The 9,834-nt window shown below is 47.1% G+C and overlaps 1 pseudogene; it reads right to left on the bottom strand.

Moving 5' to 3' along the window:
* Positions 1-7,632: 7,632 nt before the first annotated feature.
* On the bottom strand, positions 7,633-9,003 carry LOC119281566 (annotated as a pseudogene).
* Positions 9,004-9,834: the final 831 nt, after the last annotated feature.

Genomic DNA, 9,834 nt, shown 5'->3' with positions numbered 1-9,834 from the left:
TTGCTGGATTCTGATCGGGATCTTGTCCCTAACAAGAACCCCGCACTGAGCAGAAAATGCGTTCTTTGTCCGGATGGGTTCAATCGGTTCACCGTCGGGCGCGATTTCTATGATCTCAAACCTTTCATCCGAGCTCAACTTTTTCTTTGGGCCTCGTCTCCTTACCAAAGTTGTGCTCGATCTAGAGTGCTAGAAATTAAAAGGAAGAAAGACGAGAGTAATTAATATGTGTAGATATACCAAAACAATGAATGCATCAATTAACTAGTCAGCACGGGCTTAACTAATATATATATACCTGGCCAGACTCGGTTCGGTCACCGGAGCAGTCAACACGGTCCCCTTCTTGTACCTCCATTGGGTCATCATCGGAGCCATCATGAACATAGCCCTCTTCTTGTACCGGCATTAATGGGCCGGAGCCATCATGAACATAGCCCTCTTCTTCACCTAGTCCTTCCTGACCAACGACGTCGTTGAAAAATGACGCAATGACACCAGTTCCTTCTGCGATTATCTCCCCCAACATCGCTTCTGTTGCTTCGTCTCGGTAGTGCTCCGTAGTTTCTGCAAATATTTACAACATGTCAATTATTAGTCAAACATGGTACAGATGGATATATATTAGTGGCAAACGTAGAACTAGCTAGCTAATCACAATAAGGAATCATGTTAGTGGCCTCGACGCTGCTTCTCTAGGGTTTGGGATCGCCTCGACACAATACTTCAAGGGTTTGGGGTGGCCTCGACGACAACGCTCTTTTAACTTGGTAAATTTGGGTAGCCTCGAGAGTTTTGATCAAGCGAGAGGGCCGAGGGGGGTGCTGCCGTTGTATAGGTTATCACGGTCGAGAGGGGGTATATATATCGACCGCCCCTGATGTCGAAGTTATCTCGAGGGGGCGGCGAGGGCGAAGGCGAGCAGCCTGACGGCGACAGACCCGATAAAACATAAGAAAACGAAAAAGAAATAAAAAGAGGTTAAAGAAGAAAGGAATAGAGGAGAAGATCGAAGAAAAAAAGAAGAAAAAAAAGAGGAGAAGAAGAAAGGAATAGAGGAGAAGAAGAAAAAATAGAAAATAGAGGAGAAGAAGAAAAAATAGAAATTTCTATTTTTTCTTCTTCTCCTCTATTCCTTTCTTCTTCTCCTCTTCTTTTTCTTCTTTTTTCTTCTTCTTATTTATTTCTCCTCTTCTTTTCCTCTCCTCTTCTTCTCCTTTCTTCCTTTTCTTATTTTCCTTTTTCCTCTCATTCTTTTTCTTCTTCTTCTTCCTTCTTCCTTCTTCCTCTTTTCTTCCTTTTCCTTATTTTACTTTTTCCTCTACACTAACCTTATTAAAATGCACTAACCTAAAATCGATATCTACTAACAACCTAAATAAAAAATTAATACATATATGAAAAAACATATATAAACAAAAAAATGCTATGAACATTATATGCATACATACATAGCCAGATCCATTCATCATATAGCTACCACATACATATATACATTAATTATATATATGAAAAAATGCAATGAACAAAAAAATACACATGTATGTATGAAAAAAAGCACTGAACACAGAGCCTCAACGGTGGCGGCTCACAACGGGGGCGGCCGGCGAGGGCGACGGCGGCGGCGGCGAGGGCGTCAGCGACGACCACGGCGGGCCAGGGCAGGGGCGTGGCCGGCGAGGGCGACGGCGGCAGCGGCGAGGGCGTCGGCGACGACCACGACGGGCCGGGGCAGGGGGCCTGAAGCCTGGCCCATGGTAGGGTTTCTAGTCGTATTCAGGCCGTGGGGGCCCAGTAGGAGGCATTTTTTTGTTTTTTTGTTTTCTTTCTTGCTTTATTTATTTTATTTTATTTCTACTTACAACAAAATACTTATTGTTGCTATTTTTAATTATTTTCCAGTTTTTTTGTTTTGTTTTCTGCATTATTTATTTTCTTTTGTTTTTTGCTTTATTTTTTAATTCTTTTTGCTTTTAGTTTTAGAAAAATTATAAACTTTCTATTAGTGCCATTAGTTTTCAAATTTGAAAACACTTTTTTTTTGTTTTCTTTCTTGCTTTATTTATTTTATTTTGTTTCTACTTACAACAAAATACTTATTGTTGCTATTTTTAAGTGTTTTTTTTGTTTTGTTTTCTGTATTATTTATTTTCTTTTGTTTTTTGCTTTATTTTTTAATTCTTTTTTCTTTTAGTTTTAGAAAAATTATAAACTTTCTGTTAGTGCCATTAGTTTTCAAATTTGAAAATATTTTTTTTGTTTTTTTGTTTTCTTTCTTGCTTTATTTATTTTATTTTGGTTCTACTTACAACAAAATACTTATTATTGCTATTTTTAATTATTACGAGGGCCGAACCATAAGACATTAAAGCATTTCAAATGAACTACGAAAAAGTTGAAAGTTGGGATGGTATCATAAATTCACTCACATAGGATGTGCATGTACAAAACGGACAATGGTATCATACTCGTGTGTTACAAAGTTGGCATGGTATCATCATAATAGTTGCGGGAGAAAGTCTTCACTTTTTCTTCGCTTGTGTCATTTGCTTATTGCGCCGTAACCATGGATAATCTTCATCGCTTATCAGGATGCTGGGGTCAGCCTTGACTTTGAAGGGAGGAATTTCATGAAACTTTTCATAATCTTCAGACATGTATGTCTTGCACTCCACTCCCACGATGTCCCTTTTTCCTGAAAGAACAATGTGGGGCTTTGGCTCATCGTATGATGTATTCGCTTCCCTATCTTTTCTTTTTCTCGGTCTGGTAGACATGTCCTTCACATAGATAACATGTGCCACATCATTGGCTAGGACGAACGGTTCGTCAGTGTACCCAAGATTTTTTAGATCCACTGTTGTCATTCCGTACTGTGGGTCTACCTGTACCCCGCCTCCTGACAGATTGACCCATTTGCACTTAAACAAAGGGACCTTAAAATCATGTCCGTAGTCAAGTTCCCATATGTCCACTATGTAACCATAATATGCGTCCTTTCCCCTCTCGGTTGTTGCATCAAAGCGGACACCGCTGTTTTGGTTGGTGCTCTTTTGATCTTGGTCAATCGTGTAAAATGTATTCCCATTTATCTCGTATCCTTTCCAAATCGTAACAGTCGAAGATGGTCCCCTGGACAACAAGTACAGCTCATCACAAACAGTGTTGTCACCTCTGAGACGTGCCTCCAACCAACTGCTGAAAGTCCTGATGTGTTCACATGTAATCCAGTCGTCGCACTGCTCCGGGTGTTTGGAGTGCAGACTGTTCTTGTGTTCATCGACATACGGGGTCACCAAGGTAGAGTTCTGTAGAACTGTGTAGCGTGCTTGAGACCAAGAATATCCGTCCCTACATATTATTGAGTCCCTTCCAAGCGTGCCTTTTCCAGTCAGTCTTCCCTCATACCGCGATTGAGAGAGACCTATCTTCTTAAGGCCAGGAATGAAGTCAACACAAAACCTGATGACATCCTCTGTTTGATGGCCCATGGAGATGCTTCCTTCTGGCCTAGCGCGGTTACGGACATATTTCTTTAGGACTCCCATGAACCTCTCAAAGGGGTATATATTGTGTAGAAATACGGGGCCCAAAATGACAATCTCGTCAACTAGATGAACTAGGACGTGCGTCATGATATTGAAGAAGGATGGTGGGAACACCAGCTTGAAACTGACAAGACATTGCACCACATCACTCCTTAGCCTTGGTATGATTTCTGGATCGATCACCTTCTGAGAGATTGCATTGAGGAATGCACATAGCTTCACAATGGCTAATCGGACGTTTTCCAGTAGAAGCCCCCTCAATGCAACCGGAAGCAGTTGCGTCATAATCACGTGGCAGTCATGAGACTTTAGGTTCTGGAACTTTTTCTCTGACATATTTATTATTCGTTTTATATTCGACGAGAAGCCAGTCGGGACCTTCATACTAAGCAGGCATTCAAAAAAGATTTCCTTCTCTTCTTTGGTAAGAGCATAGCTGGCAGGACCTTCATACTTCTTTGGAGGCATGCCATCTTTTTCATGCAAACGTTGTAGGTCCTCCCGTGCCTCAGCTGTATTTTTTGTCTTCCCATACACTCCCAAGAAGCCTAGCAGGTTCACGCAAAGGTTCTTCGTCACGTGCATCACGTCGATCGAAGAGCGGACCTCTAGGTCTTTCCAGTAGGGTAGGTCCCAAAATATAGATTTCTTCTTCCACATGGGTGCGTTTCCCCCAGCGTCACTCGGAACAGCTAGTCCGCCGGGACCCTTTCCAAAGATTACGTGTAAATCATTGACCATAGCAAGTACGTGATCACCGGTACGCATGGCGGGCTTCCTCCGGTGATCTGCCTCGCCTTTGAAATGCTTGCCTTTCTTTCGACATTGATGGTTGGTCGGAAGAAATCGACGATGGCCCAGGTACACATTCTTCCTGCAGCTTCCCAGGTATATACTATCGGTGTCAAGTAAACAATGCATGCATGCATGGTATCCCTTGTTTGTCTGTCCTGAAAGGTTACTGAGAGCGGGCCAATCGTTGATGGTCACGAACAGCAACGCCTTTAGGTGAAATTCCTCCTGTTTGTGCTCATCCCACGTACGTACACCATTTCCATTCCACAGCTGTAAATTTCTTCAACTAATGGCCTTAGGTACACATCAATGTCGTTGTCGGGTTGCTTAGGGCCTTGGATGAGAACTGGCATCATAATGAACTTCCGCTTCATGCGCATCCAAGGAGGAAGGTTATACATACATAGAGTCACGGGCCAGGTGTTGTGATTGTTGCTCTGCTCCCCGAAAGGATTAATGCCATCCACACTTAAAGCAAACCATATGTTCCTTGGGTCACTTGCAAACTCATCCCGGTACTTTCTCTCGATTTTTCTCCACTGCGGCCCGTCAGCGGGTGCTCTCAACTTCCCGTCTTTCGTACGGTCCTCACTGTGCCATCGCATCAACTTGGCATGCTCTCCGTTTCTGAACAGACGTTTCAACCATGGTATTATAGGAGCATACCACATCACCTTCGCAGGAACCCTCTTCCTGGGGGGCTCGTCGTCAACATCACCAGGGTCATCTCGTCTAATTTTATATCGTAATGCACCGCATACCGGGCATGCGTTCAGATCCTTGTACGCACCGCGGTAGAGGATGCAGTCATTAGGGCATGCATGTATCTTCTGCACCTCCAATCCTAGAGGGCATACGACCTTCTTTGCTGCGTATGTACTATCGGGCAATTCGTTATCCTTTGGAAGCTTCTTCTTCAATATTTTCAGTAGCTTCTCAAATCCTTTGTCAGGCACAGCATTCTCTGCCTTCCACTGCAGAAATTCCAGTACGGTACCGAGCTTTGTGTTGCCATCTTCGCAATTGGGGTACAACCCTTTTTTGTGGTCCTCTAACATGCGATCGAACTTCAGCTTCTCCTTTTGACTTTCGCATTGCGTCCTTGCATCGACAATGACCCGACGGAGATCATCATCATCGGGCACATTGTCTGGTTCCTCTTGATCTTCAGCAGCTTCGCCTGTTGCAGCATCATCGTGCACATTGTCTGGTTCCTCTTGATCTCCAGTAGCATCACCGTATTCAGGGGGCACATAGTTGTCATCGTACTTTTCTTCTTCGCCGTCTTCAATCACAACCCCTATTTCTCCGTGGCTCGTCCAAACATTATAGTGTGGCATGAAACCCTTGTAAAGCAGGTGGGTGTGAAGGATTTTCCGGTCAGAGTAAGACTTCGTATTCCCACATATAGGGCATGGACAACACATAAAACCATTCTGCTTGTTTGCCTCAGCCACTTCGAGAAATTCATGCACGCCCTTAATGTACTCGGAGGTGTGTCTTGAACCGTACGTCCATTGCCGGTTCATCTGCGTGCATTATATATAATTAAGTGTGTCAAAAATCATTACAGAACATCATGAATAGATAATTAAGTGACCAAATTAATAGAAGTTCATCATCACATTAAAACCAAAGTACATACATAGTTCTCATCTAACAACATAAAGCTCTGCAGAGCATCTAAATTAATTAAACCATACATTGAAACTATGTAAAACATTTCAATGCGAAAACAAATGCGATCATAATCGCAACCAATGTAACAACTGATCGAACGACATAATGATACCAAGCCTCGGTATGAATGGCATATTTTCTAATCTTTCTAATCTGCAAGCGCATTGCATCCATCTTGATCTTGTGATCATCCACGACATCTGCAACATGCAACTCCAATATCATCTTCTCCTCCTTGATTTTTCTAATTTTTTCCTTTAAGAAATTGTTTTCTTCTTCAACTAAATTTAACCTCTCGACAGTAGGGTCGGTTGGAATTTCCGGTTCAACAACCTCCTAGATAAATAAAATCTATGTCACGTTGGTCGGCAATTGTCATAAACAATAGATGAACCAATAGTTATGAAAAGATAATATATACCACATCCGAATCATAGACAGTACGAGGGCCGACGGGGCGGATACCAAAACCATCGCACTATATAAGATGCAATAATAAAAGTAAGAAAATTATACAAGTATCTATATAAACATAGAAGTAAGATTTTTTTTCCTTTCAGAAAGAAGATAAGAACAAGAGGCTCACCACGGTGGTGCTGGCGACGAGATCGGCACGGGCGATCGACGGCGGTGAAGACGGGGATGGGACGTGATGGACCGCTAAACCTAGACAAATATTGAGGAAAATGGAGCTTGGAGAGGAGAAAGCTTAAGTAGCGTGGCTCGGGCATTCCATCGAACACCTCGCGTGCATAGGAAGTGAGCTAGAGCACCACAAAGCTCTCTCCTCGCCGGCCACGAAAAACAAAGCAGTGAGTGTGCTCTGCTCGCGGGTGAGGGGTATATATAGGCAATTAATTGGTCCGGGTTCGTGGCTTGGACCGGGACTAAAGGGAAGCCTTTGGTCCCGATTCAGGCCACCAACCGGGACCAATGGTGGTGGGCCAGGACCAAGGCACATTCGTCCCGGTTCATCCCACCAACCGGGACCAAAAGGTCCAGACGAACCGGGACCAATGGCCCACGTGGCCCGGCCGGCCCCCGGGGCTCACGAACCGGGTCCAATGCCCCCATTGGTCCCGGTTCTGGATTGAACCGGGACTAATGGGCTGACCCGGCCTGGACCATTGCCCCCTTTTCTACTAGTGGCCTCACCGATAACCACACAGGGAGGAAGGCCAACGGAGGCTTGGCAACCTCCAGTCCAAGGATGGCTAAAGGTAAGCGTTGATGGAGCAACGTTGAAGGTGGACGGTTCGGGAAGCGGTGGAGCGGTCGTGCGTGACCATCATAGCATGTTTGTGGGAGACTCTTGTCGTTTTGTTCCTAAGGTTGTTGACCCGGAACATGCAGAGCTGTTGGCGTGCAGGAGAGGGATCCAGCTTGCCATCGCGGTGGGTGCCCGGAAGATTGTGGTCGAGACAGACAACCGGGGTGTCATGCAGGCTTTGTCAAGTTTGGAACTGGCTAGATCCCGGTATGGCCCCCTCATCGAAAAGATCAAAGTGCTTCTCTCCTCACATGATGAATTTACTGTGGTTTGAGCTAATCGAACCGCAAATTCTGCGGCAGATAAACTAGCTAGAAATGGCTGCCTGAATAATTCATGGAAGACAAGGTTCGATATTCCACCGGATTATATTTGTGAAATTGTCGTAGCTGAGGCCACTTAGATAATAAAAGGCAGCAAGGTTGAATCGCAAAACACACACACACACACCGAGTTTTAGTGTGAGAAAACCAACAATGACAGTAGCTAGACGAAGTTACATCTCGTCCATCAGGCGATCCCGCCATGGAGCCGGCCAGCCACCCCGCATTACTACTCGCCAACTTTAGTTGTTGACTCTTGAGCATACTTTCCTGATCTCTACGCCTTGGTCGGCTCTGTTCTTGATCCCGATTTTCCCCATATTCTCCATGGCTCTTTCAAACTTCCTCTCCCACGCTCCTGCCCTGTTTGCGTTTTCTCTCACCTGCGTCATCATTTCCGTCGAGTTGAGAAGGGTGTCCGAGGTGAACAACACTTTCCTGTCGATCACGTTCTGGTACTACTGCTTATCCAGGACATAGGGGGTCACATCGTCTTGGTTCACATTGGTGTCGTCGTTGCCGTTGCACTGGGTCCTGAGCTTGGCGGCAAATGTCGGGTCCATTTCAGAGAAGCGGCTGGAGAAGAACATGCAGCGGGCACGGCCGATTGTGTGCGCGCCGGAGAGCGTGACCATCTCGTCTGAGGTGAGCCCCTTGGCCACGAAACTCGCCTGGAGCTCCGTGACATTGGAGAAGGGCCCGGGCAGCTGGTCGGTCTTGTTGGCGAAGGACTCGCGCCCGTCGTAGCAGCCACCCGGCATCCGGATGTTGATCCTGCGGTTGCTGAGGAAGTAGGACGCGTCGCGGGCGGCGAAGGCGACAATGTCGGCGTACGAGACCTTGCCGGGGCAGGCGGCCTCGATCGCCGCCTTGGCCGCGTCGATCACCTCGAACCCTCGCAGGCTGTTCTTGTTCGGAAGGCCTTCCCTCTCCGTGTCGCTGTTATTGGAGTTGGTCGTTGTGAGGAGGACGGAAGCATCACACCCCTGAATATAACATTATGACATAAAGACCTCGTAAAGAACATGTTGATCTACTTGAACGGCAATGCAGTTAGCTAATGAGCTAGAATAATCAACGAGCTGTGCTCGTACCCGAACGAAGCAGTCGTGGAAGAAGAGACGGATGAGCCCCGCACCAATGCCAGGGTACGCGGCCACGGCGTCCCTCACGGCACCCCTCACAATCCCTTCCGCTCTGGGGCAGTACAACCTCGACCACCTGTTGTCGTAGTAGCCGTGGCCAAGCCCTAACCCCGAGAACAGAGCCACGGGTTGTAGGTGGGTAGCCTCAGCCAGCCGTTGAAGCACATGATGGCGCCCTCGCACGCCGCCGGCCCGGCGAGGAACGCGGCCAAGACGACGAGCGCTGCGAGCTTAGTCGCCATCTTCCTTTCGCACTAGCCACTAGAGAGATGATGATCGTTTCGTGTCGTGTGTTGTTTGCTCTGGCTGGGTTACGGATGACATATTTATAGGGTCGTCCCGGACCAACGACGACGAAGGCATGCAATAGGCAGGGCCGCGTTTCGTGGGCTGTTAGCTAATCTAGATGTTGGTTTTTAGGGTTTTAGTCTAGTTTTATTTTCTGTCAAAATAAACAGACTGCATGAGCCGCAACATGTGCGTGCGATGCAAGTAGCTAGCTTGGGCGGGCTGGACGTGGTCACCGCGGACCGGCAGCCTCGCAGGTGGACTAGGAGGCACGATCAGCGCTCGTGGGATGGCGTGAGCACGGCGGGTCGTGGCGCATAGATAGGATCTCCACCTGCTTCTCCTTTGTAACGAATAAATAGCGAGAAAGAAAACGGGAAAAGTCGCAAGTTTTGCAGGCGACGCAAAAACCCTTGTCTCCTTTGTGATCGTGAGCTGCGAGAGTCTAGTTTGCTAACCAGTGGTATTCAGAGCCTCGTTTAGTGATCCCAGCGAGCATGTTCGATCACGGAGAACAGCTGGACGCGGCTGCGGCGGCGGCCGCCGCGGCCCTCAACGCAGGCGGGGGCGGGCTGGTGCGCTCGGCGACTCCACCACGGGAGCGCAGCCGCGGGCGAAGCCGCGTGAGGCGGGAACGGCAGGTGGTGATCCACCAGGCAGCGGCCTCAGAGCGCGCGCTTTTCGTGCCGAGCGCCGGCACCACGTTCCCGACCCTCACCTCGACCAACTCTATCGAGTGGTCGCTGGTGATGAAGGTCCACCTGGAGTCCTAGGGGCTCTGGGAC

Source organism: Triticum dicoccoides, chromosome 3B (assembly GCF_002162155.2).
Source record: "Triticum dicoccoides isolate Atlit2015 ecotype Zavitan chromosome 3B, WEW_v2.0, whole genome shotgun sequence".
NCBI lineage: Eukaryota > Viridiplantae > Streptophyta > Magnoliopsida > Poales > Poaceae > Triticum > Triticum dicoccoides.
The sequence above is the reverse complement of the archived record's forward strand: the minus strand, read 5'-3'. Positions and strand labels throughout refer to the sequence as shown.